Source organism: Mustela nivalis, assembly GCF_964662115.1.
Source record: "Mustela nivalis genome assembly, chromosome: 16".
NCBI classification, from domain to species: Eukaryota; Metazoa; Chordata; class Mammalia; order Carnivora; family Mustelidae; genus Mustela; species Mustela nivalis.
Window position 1 is genome coordinate 1,078,869 of NC_139035.1, and position 17,754 is coordinate 1,096,622.

Sequence of the window (17,754 nt, forward strand, 5' to 3'; positions counted from 1 at the left end):
GAGAATGCAAACCAAAACCACGAAAAGATACCACTTCACACCTACTGGGACATTACAATAAAGCAAGAGAAAACAATATAGGTTGGTAATAATCTGGAGAAATGAGATAACATACTCCGCTGGCAGGAATGTAAAATGGTGCGACCATTGTGGAAGATAGCTTGGCGGTTCCTCAAAACATTAAACATGGGATTATCGTGTGACTCGGAAACCCATGCCTGTATGTACTCTAGAGAAATTAAAAGATAGGTCCACACAAAAAGTTGTGCACAGATGTTTAAAGCAGCACTATTAATAATAGCCAAAATGTGGGGGGGAAAAAACCAATGCCCATCGAGAGATGAACGGATAAACTGTTGGTTTATATGGACAGCAAACTATTCATCCATAAAAAGGAACGGAGGATTGAAACATAATATAAGAAAGCATTACACTAAGTGAAAGAAGTCAGACACAAAGATCACAAATTACATGATTCCTTTTTTTAAAGATTTTATTAATTTAACAGAGGGAGAGAGAGATCACAAGCAGGCAGAGAGAGGGAGAAGCAGGCTCCCTGCTGAGCAGAGAGCCCGATGTGGGGCTCAATCCCAGGACCCTGAGATCATGACCCGAGCTGAAGGCAAAGGCTTAACCCACTGAGCCACCTGGGCGCCCCTATATGATTCCTTGTGAATGAAGTAAATATCCAGAATAGCAAACCCCACAAAGACAGAAAGCAGATGAGTGGAAGGGAATAGAGAGTGATCCCTTCAGAGATACTGAGCATTCTTTGGGGCTGATGAAAAAGTTTTGGAACTAGAAAGAAATGGGGGTTGTACAACATTGTGAATACACACTGAATTTTCACTTTAAAATAGTTGATTTTATATTATGCCAATTTCACCTCAGTATTTAAAGGACACATCTACAACACAAATCCTGTCTTTCCTCTCAGAAATTTACCCATAAACGGCACAACAAAATCCCCACTACTTATTCTGGCATTCAAAGCGCTTTATAATTTGTCCCGAACTCACACCCCCACCCGCCACCCCAGTTTCCACACTCCCGAGTCCTCCAGCCTGAGCGTGCGCACACACAGGGCTCTGTAGCTCTACTCTGGGACGTCCTTGCACAGCTGACGGCATGTGTGTCCTACTTCCCCAGCCAGGCTGTGAGAGTCTTGAGGGCAGATACAACATCTAATTCATCTTCGGGTTCTCAGAGTCTAACCCTGCGTCTGGTATTTACTGAGCACTCGATGAACGTTTGCTGAATTAAACTGAATGCGCTCGGAAACCCTGGGGAAGATCTCCCAGAATCCCTCAGGGATGGGGAATATGTGTGCAGTTTTGGGCAAATACACAAACAAAAAACATAAGGAATGTTGAAGTGCAGTCAATATTCTCAAAAGGTTTATGCTGTATTATATTGGGGTCGGGAAGAAAGAATGGGGTAAAGCAAGCAGCACAGGAGAAATCTTTGCACTTGGGTCTTGGAGGAATAACCACACCTGAAACACCCCAGGGCCTTCCACGGGCCTCCATTCAACAGATGGGGGTGAAGGGGGTAGATGTCAGGCAAAGGGGCAGTGGATCCAAGCCGGCCCGCTGTCACTGCTGCCACTGCTGCCACGCTGTGCTACAGAATTCATCTAGGGCAGAGTGGAGGATCACGTACGAGTGACCCTTGGTAACGTGGCGGTTAGGCATGCCGGCCCCACATGCAGCCGAAAGTCTGCTTCGGGTGTTTGACCCCCAAACTTCATCACTCACAGCTACTGGCGACCGAAGCCCAGCCAGTACCACACACAGCCGACCGACACGTGCGCGTTGTGTTATCCGTAGTCTCACAGTAAACCAGAGAAAAGAAAATGGTATTAGAAAATCATAACGAAAAGATACTATGTTCACAGTTCTGTGCTATGTTTTTTGAGAAAAAGCCCATGTGTAAGTGGAACCACACAGTTCAAAGGTCATGACCCATGACACGACCCATGTCATTCCAGGGTCAACTGGATATAGGGGTTGCGTGGGGGGTGAGAGGTTGAAAAGACCCCGTGGCACAAATGCGGCCGCCCCTTATTTGAACATGTCACTGGGAAGTCACCCGGCGCTCCCGACAGGACCGTCTGAACTCCTCGGTGTTGACAGTCCCCTGCGCAGGGAGCGCGGCCCCGTTTAAAGGCAACAAGGATAACACTGATGGCGACGGCTGCCATCAAATACCATTTCACATGCCCATTAACGTCCCAGCTGGGGGCAGGGGACACTGAGATGAGTCAAAAACAATGTTTTAACCACAAAAGCTCGCAGCTTACTGAGATAGACAAATCATTAACTCAGTACCAAGGGTCACTGCAGACTCATGAGGAAGTGCTGCTGGACCCTTGTGTCTCAGTCATTTTCTCTGTAAAATGGACTCAGAGTTCTAAGACGTCTTGATTCAAAGAGTGAATTAAACTGGGAGCAGAGGCTTCTTCTCTCTCCCCATAAAACCACACCAGTTGCTCAGCTCTGAAAGGGAACATCTACCCGGGACAGACATGCGAAATTTATGAAACTCTGTTCCTCCCCAAATCATAATGCACAGCGGATGCTCGAATCTGAGTCTATGTCATCTCAGCAAAGCAAGGAGAACACGTCGTACCTCGAAGACTCCTGCCGAACATCGGGCCTGCCGGAGGCGGCAGGAACGCGAGCTTTCTCCCGCGTACCACTGAAACCCAGCTCCTAAGCACGGAGGGAGCGACCCAGAAAGTGGTGGACAGACTCTCTACTCAGAATTTGTCACCAGCAGCAAGAAACAAAAACAAACAAAACCAAAATATGTGACACCCTGAAGGGGCCCCTTTACAAGGTTGGTTCCTGACAGAGTTATACTCCATCAAACACAGGCTCACAGAAAACAGTCAGAAACCATGTCTGTGATTTCTTCCAAAGCCAGTCCCTCTGGGTGAGAGGAACGTGCCTCTGCAAGGCAAACCCCGGTCCCACTGGGAAGGCGAGTCCTTAGTCACAGACACTTGTGCTGGTATTTTTCAGGGTCAGCTGGAACCAGCGCATCCCAGGGGGGACATGCTTTGAATGTTCTCCCCTGAAGTAAGACTTAGAAAACGAGCAGCCTCAGTCGTGTCCCTGCTGAAATGAAAGACAGGACAACGTCCACTTTCTAACACTGAGACCCCTCCCAGATAACTCTGACGCCCCCTGGACAGGAAGCAATTCGGAACCTCTAGGCCAGCCAACACTCCGCTTCCGAAAGGATTTACGTGTGAAAGCCCTTAGATGGAGCCCGGGTGAGCCCCGCGGGGCTGCACAGAGCCCAGGGGGTCCTTTGGCTCCTCAACCTAGGAACACACTAGAGCAGCCACACTCCAGGTCCAGCCATTCCGGATCTTATCAGCCGTGGGCTGGTAGAGGCAGAGAGAGCTGAACAGCTGAACCTTAGAAAAAGTGTTCTATTGTGATTGACAGGCTAAAGCCAAATGGACTCCAGAAAGTCCAGCGTGGAAAACCACAAGAAAACCCCATTATCCGGGAACGTACTTCGTCTCTTTCACCCGCCCCACCCTCGACCCCCCAGGGAAGGTGGCTGAGGCTTTGCTGTGGGGGGTGGGCTTTGGTTAGAGGGGAGGCCCACGGTCGTCAGAGTCGGAGTCTCTGCAATGAGCCCGGCCGCATTTGGATGGCCGCAGGAAAGGTTCCTCCTCCTTGCCCTCTGCTCTCCCGGCGCGGTGAAGGTGACACTCTACTGTGGACAATTACTTACGCTGAGTACAATATGGCCGTGGCTCTGCGTCCCTCTTTAAGAAGCAAATACTCATGGAAACATAACATGGAAGTCCCTTAACCACTTGCAGACTCTGCTGGTCGGTGCTTCTCTCACTGAAGAGAACTGCATCAGCGGGAGCTAAGACGATGCCCAAATGCAGGGAAGGGTGACAGTTCTCCAACTGGCCGCCGCTCTTTTATCCCCTACAGCACCACGGAGAGGGGAGACGGGAGGTCTGACGTGCGGGCGGTCTGCCTCAGCTGATACAGATGTAGTGAAAAGAAGGGCCATCTGTACCCCAATGTTTATAGCAGCAATGACCACAGTCACCAAACGGTGGAAAGAACCAAGATGCCCTTCAGCGGACGAACGGATAAGGAAGATGTGATCATATACACTATGGAGTATTATGCCTCCATCAGAAAGGACGAATACCCAACTTTTGTAGCAACATGGACGGGACTGGAGGAGATTATGATGAGTGAAATAAGTCAAGCAGAGAGAGTCAATTATCATATGGTTTCACTTACTTGTGGAGCATAACAAATAGCATGGAGAACAGGGGAAGTTAGGAGAAGGGAGTTGGGGGAAATTGGAAGGTGAGGTGAACCATGAGAGACTATGGACTCTGAAAAACAATCTGAGGGGTTTGAAGCGGCGGGGGGGGGGGGCGGGTGGGAGGTCGGGGGACCAGGTGGTGGGTATTATAGAGGGCACGGATTACATGGAGCACTGGGTGTGGTGCAAAAATAATGAATACTGTTTTTCTGAAAATAAATAAATAAATTTAATTTTAAAAAAAAAAAGAAAATTTAAATACTGCCAGATGGTGCTACAGCTAATGCAAAGACTTCCTTCAAAGCTTTGATTTTCCATAACTTTTCATCGTCTCTCCAGAGCATGAGACTTGACTTCTCTTCAACTATATGGAGCATATAAGGCAGAATCGATCCTTTAGGAAGAATCAGCTATGATAGGAGAATTCCTCAAAGAGTCTTACTTGAACTTGACCTCGACTTATATGTTCCACTCAGGGTCAAAGAGTCTTACTTGAACTTGACCTCGACTTATATGTTCCCCTCAGGGTCACTTGTAAATCCCAGCACTCTACGGACTCCTGTGCCCGCTCCATGTCTCTGCCTGGACGCCTCACCTGCTTCAGTCACCGTACCCCAAATCGAACATACTCTTTTTCCTCCCCAGGCAGCCTATCCTGGTAGCCACAGATACAAATCCTTCCCTCCCTCTCCTTTAACTTAGGACTGCTAAAGCCTTAATTTTTTAAAAAGTGTGTTGAAGCCCGGACATTTGGAAAAGTGTTTTTACACCTTTTCTTTTCCGTTCCCACAGCTTCCGCTGGAGAGTAAGGTCCCCACAGCAGGGCCATCGCACCTTCCTCCTCCCTGCTCCCCCTCTGCAATCGCTCTTACAAAATTCCATCGCATTTGTCCTCCTGGAACCCTTCACTGAGTATATCCTGCAAAGAATTCGAACCACCAGTGTACCCGCACTGCTCACATAATAAAACCCAAATCCCTTCAGGCTGTTGTTTCCAAGTCCTCACTGAGCTGTGGTGTGGAGGTGGGTTCAGAGACTGCACTTGCCGGCGGCTTCACTCTGACTTTGCTCCTGAGCCTCAGGTTTCTCTGCTACGATATTAGTGTAACGATCCCCACGCCTGGCCAAGCGTCATGGGCCCACCAGTTCCGTGCAAGGCACATGCAAGCCATTTCACATGAAACACACCGGGGCACTGGTGATTTCACGACGTGTAACTGTTCTAGGGACTCAGGTGGCAACTGTTCTGCTTATTTCAAAAGTGCATTATAAGCCCTTTTTCCTGCACACATTCGCTTACTCTGACTCCTCTCAGTGGATTCTTTTCATTTTTTCTTGTTTCCGTTGGTGTTTCCCTTTAAAGTACCAATAAATTTCATCTCTTCCATGAAATTTTCCCTAATGCCCTCACTCATCTTGGATCACAGCCCTTATATTCTGTGACCCTTTGAATTTCTAAGGTTCTGGACCACTCATTTTTTAAAAAGATTGTATTTATTCATTTGACAGAGAGACACAGCGAGAGAGGGAGCATGAGCAAGATAAGCAAGAGGAGGGGAAGCTGAGCAGGGAGCCTGAGGCAGGGCTCCATCCCAGGACCCTGAGATCGTGACCTGAACCGAAGGCAGACGCTTAACAACGGAGCCCCCCAGACTCCCTTGCACCACTCGTTTGGCACTTAGATTGGCACAACCTGGACCGCTTTTCTCTTTGCATGTGCCTTGGACCCTAGTGAAGACATGAACTCTTCGGAGCAGTGAGAGCTCAGCTGGCTCGGGGGCCTGCGTATGTAAACACCTGTCGCTCTGGATGAGGACAGTAACAGCTCAGTTATGAAGCATAATCATTTTCTCAAGTAAACTGGAGAATCTCAATCTCTGTCGGTATGTTGACACTCTGGTGAATTCTTAATTAGCACATTGGCAATTATACTTCAAAGCTGCGTTCATGGGGCACCTCACAATTGTTCATTAGTTTTTGTCAAGATGGTCTCAGGAGGTGAGTGATAAAGATCATTCCCTGACTTTCTTTTTTTCTAAACTGAGGAAAGCAAAGTACTTTTATGAGATATACTGGGAATACTGAATACAGAAACTGACCTGAAAAGTAAAATAAATTGTTTTTCTTGCCCCCTATCCCTTTCCAGGGACAATGTTTCTCTAGCAATTTTTGTTTCTAGGAAAGCAAATACTGACTTACTTGGTCTAATGGAGCTGCTGACGTCCTCAGAGGCTGGGAGCTCTCTACTCTTCTTTATTCAAACCGAAACTTTTTACTTTACCTGAAAAAGAGAGAATTCTGGTATGTCCTGGAGTCATGTTTGGGCTTTGCTTACTGGTTTTTTTAATGATTAAAACAATGCAAATTAAACCAAAAGTAAGTAGAAGCAATGAAATAACGACAGAAAATAATGGAAAATAGGTAATAGAAAAATAGATTAAAAAAATAAAATCAATAAAACTGGTAAACCTGTAGCCAAAGAAAACAAAGAAAGATACAAACTGACAATACCAACCATAAGAGAGGAAACATTATAGCCCTTACAGACACTAAGAGGTTAAAAATAAAAAAGGATATATAAACAGCTCTAGGCTAGTGAACTCAGTAACTTAGATAAAGTTGAAAAAAGAACATTTTTTAGAAATCTTCAATGAGTTATTAAATTGTTTTCCAGGAGGATGGTATTGATTTAACTCTGACCAGTAAGTAGTATGTGAAAGGACAGGTTTTACTGCGTTCTTGCCAGACCTGAATTGCTATCATTGATTATTATTTGAAATAGTTGCTTAATCCTTCCACTTAGCTTGGTACCAGGCTGTAACCCTTCTCTAAAAGTCTGCGCATAAACAGCGAGTCCAAATTGTTTCCCTCCCGGTGGGCAGAGGCTATTTCGCACTCCTGAGGATGGCAGGCTTTCGCAGAGCCTCTGGTTGTGTCATCTCCTCCGGCGTCACCCCCCGCACGGTCCTCAGCCAGGGTCTGCCCATTTTTCACTTCTGTCTGCCTAGGAGTGTCTTGACGACGTATCACGTCTAATGCTTCAGGCATTCGCACCGCACAACACGGCCGAGCTAAGCCCGTCCACACCTTCAGTTCTGGGGGCCTCGCCGTGGCTCCCGCTCGAGCTCGTCTCCCCGCCCCTGACCTTCCTGGCCGTCTCCTCTCACTTGGCCCAGCGAGCACCTCTTCCCCAGCTCCACGCGTGATCGCACAGACAGAGAGATGGAGAGGATACCAAAGAGATCGGGGAGGGAGGGAGGCAGGGACGGGTGAGACAGTGACAGGGATTCAGACGGGCCCTTGTGGTGGGCGGCCGGCTGTGCGGACGTGTCCAGTCACTCTACCATACCCCTGAAACTGACCCAACACTGGCTGTTAGAACTGACTGGAGCTAAAGTAAAAACTTGAAAACAGGGTGATCGAGTCCTCTCTGTGGCTAGGCTGGGTCAGATCCAGCCCGCCTTCCTCGGCCCCTTCCCTGCAGGCACTCAACGTTCCCTTCCCGCTCCTGCCCAGGTAAGGCCGTCCAGATCCTGGGTCAGCACCGACCATGGCTGCCGCAAGGCAGTCTACGCCCCTGGAAATGTGAGCTCCGGGAGATCAAAGACCAGCTCGCTCGTCTGTCTACCTCGGACGTTTGCACAGTCCCTGGATTTCAAGGCAAGTCTCCCTGTCTGCACACTCGTCTTCCCACCACTTTCTCTTCTCACAGCAGCCATGGTGCCCTTTCACGAACACAATCAGCTTCCACTTTAATTTACTCATTTCCCGAAGAAGGAGTTGGTGTCCTACTTTCCTGCAGTGGCTACCTGTGGGTTCGTTTTTCTTTTAGCAGGAGGTTTTGTGGTTCTCAACCGGTTCTTATTTTTGGTCTGTATCATTATGAACTCACAGACTTATAAAATGTATTCAAGATGAGTCAATCAATCGCAGCTGCCTTTTTTTTTTTTTATTCTCAAAGTACCCCATCTTGTACCAAAAGAGCTCCCTCAAACCAGCTCCTGGGAGATCTCTATGATGAAGTCCTGTTTTCGGTTTGTTTGTCTGTTTGCTTTTGACAGAGTCTTTGCTTACTGGTACTACAGTTCATTATTATCTTATTTCCAGCCTCACCTTTGGATCAGCCCTTTTTCCACAAAGCCCTAATTCCTTGTGATGTATAATGTCACTTAGAGACCACAATCTGGGCATTATGGCTATTCCTTGTTACTGGCTTGTCATTGCTTGTAGGACTTTAATGTGGACGAGATTAGGAACTATGCATTTATCTGACCTGTCTTGTATGGCTACATTTTAGAACAATCAAAAAAGACCTAGCTGATGAGGAATTTTTCTTTTGATAGAGAAGAATTACAGTTATTAAATGCAAAAGGATTAATAAAATTGGAACATCACCATTTATAACCAGTAATGAAATAACGATTCAGGCAATGCATATCAAGAGATGCTAAAGACATTAGGAAAAAGGATGGCAGGAACCTTCAGAATGGAAAGATCAGGCTGCTCTCTGAACCGCTGATCAGTTTTAGCATGTTTCAAAATGAGACCGCCAGACATTGTGTACTGTGTAATGTAATGCAGTAAGAAATACACAGCACCACTTATGAACGAGTACTGCCAAAACCTGTTACACTTGAATTTAGTCAAGATTCAGATCTAAACTTCAGTTTGCAAGGCAGCAGGAGAGCAAATACACAAATCCAGAACTTGGTACAATTTCTAGGACAACTCAGATAGTTTATTCAACAAGTCAAGGACCAAAAACGGGGGAGGGAAGTGGCAGATCCGTTGCAAACTAAAAAGAGACTAAAAGGCATTACAATCAAGCACAATGACTGGACCTCATTTGGGTCCTAATTCAAACAAATCAACTCTAAAAGTCTTCTTTGAGGTAACTGAGAAAATGTGAAGGCATATTTGGACTCACAAGTTATTAATGGATTTTTGTTAATTTTGTTGGACATGAAAACAGAATTGTGGTTGTGAGAAAATAACCCTTTTCAAAGAAATATATGTGGAAATAGTTAGGGTTCAGATGAAATGTGACAGGAATTTTCTTTAAAATAATGCAGAGAAGGGGCGCCTGGGTGGCTCAGTGGGTTAAGACTCTGCCTTTGGCTCAGGTCATGATCTCAGGGTCCTGGGATCGAGCCCCACATCGGGCTCTCTGCTCCGCGGGGAGCCTGTGTCCCTTCCTCTCTCCCTGCCCCTCTTTTTGCTACTTGTGATCTCTGTCAAATAAATAAATAAAATCTTTAAAAACGGGGGCGGGGAGGAAGAAAGGGAAAATAAGGAAAGAAAAGGAATAATGGAGAGAGGCAGAAAAAATATTAAGTACTGAATTTAGAGACAGTTCTCAGAAAGTTAATCATACTGTTTTACCTACTTTTGTGTATTTGTGTATATTTAACATTTTTCATTTGAAAGTTTTAAAACATTAATTAGATCATTCCCCTTTTACTTTCCCCTTTTCTTAAGAGAGAGAGAGAGAGAGAGAGAACACATGTGGGCATGTATGCAGGGTGGGGAGGGGCAGAGGGAGAGGGAACATTCTTAAGCAGACACCACGCCCCAAGCACAGAGCCCTAGGTCGGGGGTGGTGGGGCTTGATCCCATGACCCTGAGATCATGACCTGAGCCCAAGTCAAGATTTGGAAGCATAACAGCCACCCAGGCATCCCTGATTTCCCCACTTGATGTATGACAATCATGGAGTGTGTCCGTCGGCTTGGGACCAGCAGGACCACGTTCAGACATAGAATAAAAAGAAAGCCATCCGGGTCGCACCGCCCAGTCATGACCAGTGCTGACACTCCGGACACTCTCTCCAGGCCCCCTTCACCTCCGCACCAGCAATGGCTATTGTCCTACGCCAAATGGTTTTTGTCATTTGTCAGTTTATGCCAAATGACACGTTTTATGTCAAATCAGTCCAAACGCTTGTCTTGCTGTTGTATGTGGCTTTACAGTCATTACCAGAGAGGCAGGACCTTCTCTCATAGGCTCATTGGCCATTTGTATTTCTTTTGTGAATTATTTGTGTTAAGGGGTTCTCATTCACATTACAAACTTTTTTCCTGCAGTTGTTACCTAGTTGCAAAGAAATGTGCACGGACTATGTAGCATAAGCACCAACAGGCAAAGGAGAAGGAGCCACGGGGTTTGGCAGCTTTGAGGATCTCAGTGTCCTGTCTCTGAAGACTCAGCCAAGCCTCCCTGATTCTCAGGGCAACCAAGTTGCACAACCCCAGAGAGCACCGTTCCCTTATAGACAATGGGCTACTCTATTCTGAGAGAATGAACAGAGTCGCAGTTTGTCTTGGCCGCAGACCTCTAAAAGAAACAACATATAAAACAAGTCCGGCAAGTAGGAGAAATTCAAAATATGGATTACATTTTGGTGAAAAAATATTTTTTAAAAGAACGTGACAAACCACTGGAGAGATTGAGTTTTTAAACGATTTTCCTCTTCCTATTCAAAGAACATTTTGTTTCAGGAGGCAGTAAGAACACAAAGAAATGATAACAAGCTATCAGTCACCGTCAGCAAAGCGAGGCAGCAGGCGTACTGCTGGAGATTTTATTGTGAAGGCTTCTCCTGTGTGTTCTAGCATCTGTTCTCTGTTTCCTGCTCTGCCCTTACTCTCCGCCCGGTCTCCAGGAGTCCACTAAGAGTTCCCTTTCACCCCCTCCCACTCTCCCTCCCTCTCCTTGTTGTTTCTCTCGGGTCTTTCTAAGCTAGAAGTCAAGACTCAGGAAAGAAAATGCTTTCAGGCAACTGTGATGTGTTTGCGTGAACTGTGGCAGCCAGAGGACAGACAAGTATGGGAAAGTCAGTTTTTGAGAGAAAGACAGTAAGGGTCAGCGGCCAAGCGCTTGGAAGGAGCCGACATCCGAGAACAGAGCTGGGAGAGGCAGGGGCGATCGGAGAGCCGGAGGATGCTTCCCGGGTGCGCGTTCTGGGCCATCGCCCTTACTGACATGAGTTCCGGTCGTGCTCGTGACGCTGGACAGGCAAGTCATCCCCACGTCACAGAGGAGGAAACGGCAACCAGGGAAGGTTACGCAGGCTGTTAAATGTCACACAGCCAGTATATGGTGTCAGCAAGATTCAGGGCCAGCTCTGGCTGGTCTGCAAGCCCACAGTCTTTCTCAAATCACAGAAGCTTCCAGAGGACAGAAGACGAAGACAGGTCATGGACAGCTAATGGGCTCTAAAATACACATACTGGTTAAGGCATCAAAGCGTCACTCTTCAAAGATAATTCTTACCATTTTCTCTTGAAAATAGTGGTAACCGGGTTATCCAGACTGTACAACTGGCAAACGCAGGCAAGATTTAAATCAAATTTGCTTACATGTCCAGGAGATAAGGTTATGTTAATTTCATGAGATTTTATTTCTAGAATGGCCATGGTCTGGGGGGAAAAAAAAAGGAAAAAAGGGAAGTAGGGTATGTATTTGTGAGCTCTGTGCCCCGGGAGATACTGTGCTGAAAGAGAACTTAAGCACTGCCAGGCGCTACCGATTGTATCTGAAGGTTCTCCGTCACTGCTCTCATCTGCCTGGAGAACTCCTACTGACCCACCGAAGCCCAGCTCAAATATCACTGCTCCCGGAGTCCCTGCTTATAAACTTTCTGCATCTTCTCCCTACGTTGAGGCTCATGCACTGTAGCTCTGTCATTTTCCTTCCTTGTCACCTATGGTCTTCCGACTTCCTGACATGAGAGCATTCTCCACTGAGAGCTCGCAACCCTTTCCCCAGCGGTCCTGCATCACCTGTGTCTTTCGTGCCCAAAAGGAAACCCCATCGAATCCGCACAGCCCCTCTTTCCAACCACAACCTCTCGTCTTTTCAGGGCCCTCCTTTTAGCACCCATTTGGCCACCTCAATGAGTCTTCCAGTCCTTTCTTGGACCCTGGTCTGAAACCCCCACCACTCGTCGGTCAGTGGTCTCAACTTTATCCCACCCCATCTGTGGACCAACTGCACCTGCCCAGAGAAATCATAACTCTGGGTCAGTCCAATCACTCATTTCTTTACTGCCATACCTGAGTTGCCAAGTATAGGGAGAAAGAGATCACACACCTATGCACATTAATGACAATAAAAAATCCATTCTTTTACATCTTAACTCAGTCCTGAGAGCCACGAGGCCATCCTTCTCAGTGCCCTGAGCCAGCCTTAGCTTGTTATCCCACGGCAGCCTTTCCAGGTCCTCATCGTTCTTGTAGAAGACACCAGTCCACTACCTTCTCCACCTTTCTCGGATGGTCACCCTGTCATGTACTCACAGAGGGCTCCTGCCTGTCCCCTGCTACTCCCCCCCACCCCCCATCCAAGGCCTGTCTCTCCACCTGCCCGTCAGTGCCCCTCCCTCTCTCTTTGTAGCCACACATTCAGTCTCCTCAGCTCTAATGTATTTTTTTTGGCTGTTTATAAACACACTCACACCACTATTATCTTCAAAAAAGATATGATCATATATACAAATATTGAATCACTATGTTATGGGTCTGGAAATAATACATTATGTTAATTATATCTTGGTAAAAAATACAAACAAACAAAATTCTTCTTCTGCTTCCTTAGATCATTGGCGTGTGTCACCCCAACTTCCTCCCCTCTCATTCCGTCCTGAGTCCGCCGCGTCTCCTCCTCTGCCCTCAGGACTCTACTGAAGCTGATCTCCCCATGATCTCCCCAAGGTCATCCATGCGGTCATCCAATGTTCCCCTTTGTAGCATTTTATGCCATCGTCTCTTCTGTCCTTCTCACGCCTCTCTTACCCCTGGCTTCTTCGCCTCATTCCCTCTACTTGTCCGATGACTCCTTCTCCATCCCGTCACAGGCCTCTCCTAACTCTCCCTTGGATATGGCCATTCCCTGGAAGTCCCGGGCAGAATTCTACTAACATATTGCCCACTTCCCTTCTGTGTTCATTCGCACCATGGTCTCAGGCCCTTCCTGCACACCTATGACCTCTGAGTCCAGACCTTTGCTCAGGTTCCTCTCTTAACCTCTAGAGCTCCCCAACCACTGCTCTACTGTTCATGTCCGCACCCATGCCTAACATAGGCTTTCAGTTCAGCAGTCAAAGTGTGTGTCATTGTCCCTTAGCCACAGCTCAGCGAATGACATCATCATCTATTCATTTTCCCAAGTTAGAAAGCTGGAACTCACTTTGGATTCCTCCCTCTCCCTTGTCTTACAAATTCAGCACTCGAGTTCCACCTGCTTAACATATCCTGAATCCATCTCCTTTCCAACCTCACTCCCACTGCCATGCCTCAATTACTGGCATTGCCTCCTAGAGTCTCTGCTATGATCCTGCCTTCCCTACTCTACCCCAATCTATTTCTGACACCATAATTCTGAATTATAAATTGGATAATATGACGCTCTGCCTGTCCTCAAAACCCTTTAATACAAACACTAGAACATCTTGATTGTCATTTAATTGTTGAAGGATAAAATTAAAAAGAATAAATCCAAACTCCTTCAACAGGACACAAGGACCTGTTTGGAGCCTTCTGCCATCCTTCTCACCACATCTTTAGCCACGTTGCCCTCACATCCAGGCCTCACTGCCCACGGCCCAGGTTCCCTGAAATAGCTGCACTTCCAGGAAGATTCCACATGCCACCTTCTCTACGTGCTAGCACTCAGGTGGGTCCCCCATCTGAAGGCCTTGTGATCTCTCCTTCCGTCTTCTTGTCTCACTTGGCTCATCACCTTCCAAAAATCAGACTCGTTTTCCCAAAGCAATGTGATCCCACAAGATCCCCACACATTTTTATAACAACACTCACCATCCTGTATAACATTCTTCCGTTCGTTTGTCTGTGTCAGCAGCTAGGTGTTTCTCAAGCAGACACATCAGGCTTTACACCTCACATCTCGCCCATCTTTGAATCCCCAGCACCCACCTTAGGACCTGGTTCAAGAAGCCATGCAGAGTGTTGAAAAAAAGGAAGAACACCTTAATTATTCAAAATACTTTTATTTCTGTTCTTGTTCTTTATTGCTCTATTATATACATCCTAAAATTCCATGCCTTAAAGCAACAATTGACTATTAACTCTCGTGGTTCTATGGATTAACTAGGCTCACAAGGTCTCCCTTGGAGGTTCTGTCTAATGGTAAACAGGGATGGAGTCATCTGGAGGCTCTGATGGGCTCGGCAGCCAAGATAACCAAACCCTATGGCCAACCACCGGCTGGAAGTCTAGCTGAGACTGTTTCCTGGAGCTGGTACGTGGTCTTTCCTTTTGGCTTAGACTTCCCACAGCATGACGGGTGAGTTCCCAGTGCATCCCAAGAGGAGTGCTCCGTGAGGTCAGGTGGAATCTGCCAAGACTTTTTATGACCTTGGAAATGCTGTTTTTACTTCTACCTCATTCTGTTGGTCAAGCAAGAACTTAAGGTCAGCCCTAATTCAAGGGGAGGGCAATCTGACTTTACCCTTTTATGTGGAAATGGCACTTAGGTGCAGAGAAGGAACGGACTGATGGTGGTCATCTTTAGAAACAACCTACCATGACTTAGAATTATAAGCAACTTTAAATAACACACTCAAGTGTGGCTCCTAAGACCTTCAGTTTCCCTCAATTTGGCCATTTTACTCTTTTTTTTTTCTGTTCAGTGTAACAGAATTCATTGTTTTTTGCACCACACCCAGTGCTCCATGCAATCCATCCCCTCCACAATACCCACCACCAGGCTCACCCAACCTCCCACCCCCTGCCCCTTCAAAACCCTCAGATTGTTTTTCAGAGTCCATAGTCTCTCATGGTTCACCTCCCCTTCCAATTTCCCCCAACTCCCTTCTCCTCTCCATCTCCCTTTGTCCTCCATATTATTTGTTATGGTGCTGGGAAAGCTGGACAGTTATATGTAGAAGAATGAAACTCGACCATTCTCTTACACTGTACACAAAGATAAACTCGAAATGGATAGAAGACCTCAATGTGAGACAGGAATCCATCAGAATCCTAGAGGAGAACATAAGCAGTAATCTCTTCAATTATCAGCCACAGCAACTTCTTTCAAGATATGTCTCCAAAGGCAAAGAAAACAAAAGCGAAAATAAACCTTTGGGACTTCATCGAGATTAAAAGCTTCTGCAGAGCAAAGGAAACAGTCAAGAAAACAAAGAGGCAACCCACAGAATGGGAGAAGATATTTGCAAATGACAGTACAGACAAAGGCTGATATCCAGGATCTATAATGAACTTCTCAAACTCAACACATACAAAATAAATAATCATATCAAAAAATGGGCAGAAGACATGAACAGACACTTCTCCAATGAAGACATACAAATGGCTATCAGACACATGAAAAAGTGTTCATCATCACTAGCCATCAGGGAGATTCAAATCAAAAACCACATTGAGATACCACCTTACACCACTTAGAATGGCCAAAATTAGCAAGACAGGAAACAAGTGTTGGAGAGGATGTGGAGAAAGGGGAACCCTCTTCCACTGTTGGCTTTTTGAACCAGGTCCTAAGGTGGGTGCTGGGGATTCAAAGACGGGCAAGATGTGAGGTGTAAAGCCTGATGTGTCTGCTTGAGAAACACCTAGCTGCTGACACAGACAAACGAACGGAAGAATGTTATACAGGATGGTGAGTGTTGTTATAAAAATGTGTGGGGATCTTGTGGGATCATTCCACTGTTGGTGGGAATGCAAGTTGGTGCAGCCTCTTTGGAGAACAGTGTGGAGATTCCTCAAGAAATTAAAAATAGAGCTTCCCTATGACCCTGCCATTGCACTCCTGGGTATTTACTCCAAAGATACAGATGGAGTGAAAAGAAGGGCCATCTGTACCCCAATGTTTATAGCAGCAATGGCCATGGTCGCCAAACTGTGGAAAGAACCAAGATGCCCTTCAACGGACGAATGGATAAGGAAGATGTGGTCCATATACACTATGGAGTATTATGCCTCCATCAGAAAGGATAAATACCCAACTTTTGTAGCAACATGGACGGGACTGGAAGAGATTCTGCTGAGTGAAATCAGTCAAGCAGAGGGAGTCAAGTATCACATGGTTTCACTTATTTGGCCATTTTACTCTTGAGAAGCATTTCCATTCATGGAGTAAATAGGATTATGTGAAAGGACAGCTTTCAGTGAACTACCTAGCACTCTCCACCAGCTCTCTGGGAAGTTTAAGCCTGAGGCTAAAATAAGATTAGGAAATGATTTGTATGTTTCCATCATCATTTCACTCTTACATGGTCTTTACAATAGCAGCATTTGAGAACAAAAATGCAAACTCCTCGGGGTCTCAATTTTTCTCTTTAATTCCTTTGCCTTTGTAATTCTGTCATTTTGATGGATAAGAAGATTAACTTCAGAAAACAAGTTTCTCAGAAGAGATGATCAAAGAGGGAAAAAGAAAAGAGAAAGGTAAACCATGAGAGAGACTCTTAACTACAGAGAATGAACTGAGGGTTGCTGGAGCGAGGTGGGCAGGGCTTGCGTAATATGGGGGTGGGGGTAAAGGAGCAGGTCATGGTGAGTACTCCATGGTGTATGCAAGTGATGAATCACTAGATTCTATTCATGAAACTAATAGTACACTGTATGCTAATAATTATAATTTAAATAAAAACTTGGGGGAAAAAAGAAACTAAAGTTTCTTTTGGCATGTTAATTTCTATAGAACAATACTCTTTTTTTTAACTTAAACTTACCTTCAGTATTATTAATAGGTGAACGAGTATTGACTATATGTCAACAACATAGAACAGTGGTTTACCAGTGATAGATTTAGGTATTCAATATTTTTTGGTTGATATTTAGGAGTGAATTTTCCAGTTGCTATTGAAACTGACCCTGATGTGGGATGTGACTCTTCTGTACTTCAGACTCCTGGTTTAAGATGGGAGGTAGAGAACCTATTATTTACTTCAGGAGAGTAGAGTAGAGGGTGTAGGGCAGTACTAGTTTGGGCTGTGCTGCAAGTCTAGAGGGGAGATTGTAACATTGAGAGGACCCAAGATTGTTTTCTCAGGAAAGTGGCATAATTTAATATCAATGAATCGTTACAGGGCTCCCTTCCCTTTACAGGGTCTGGGGAAAGCGGGACGAGGAGGAGGAAATTTCAGCCTCTACTGTCCTTTGGTACCAGTGACATGTGAGGCAGAACAAGCAGGCTGGCCCGAGCGAACACACTGCAGGCTCCGTGGCTAGGACAGCGGCGAGCAGAGAGTGGCAAGAGACGCAAGGCTCAGCCAGATCACAGGAGAGGACAAGAGAGAGCCCCGCGCTGCTGCCGCGGGCCCTGCGTCCTTGCTTCTTTTCCTCCTCCACTTTACAGTTTCAGCTTCTCTCTCCTGTGTTCATGCGTGAAGACCAAGAAAGCGAGGCAGCAGAGTGTGGAGGGAGGAGGGGGCAAGTGAGGGGCCAGTGAACCCCCTCC

The 17,754-nt window shown here is 46.2% G+C and overlaps 1 protein-coding gene across 2 annotated transcripts in view; it reads right to left on the minus strand.

The window, feature by feature from the left end:
* Nucleotides 1–17,754, minus strand: part of DPT (dermatopontin) — a 350,410-nt gene that overhangs the window by 162,915 nt on the left and 169,741 nt on the right. Inside the window, exon 5 of one of the 2 annotated variants that reach the window (XM_082702819.1) lies at nt 6,514–6,595. The gene's annotated coding sequence lies outside the window, so the exon portion shown is untranslated. Of the gene's footprint in view, nt 1–6,513; nt 6,596–17,754 lie in introns of those variants that run through there. The other variant, XM_082702818.1, reaches the window with a different exon arrangement.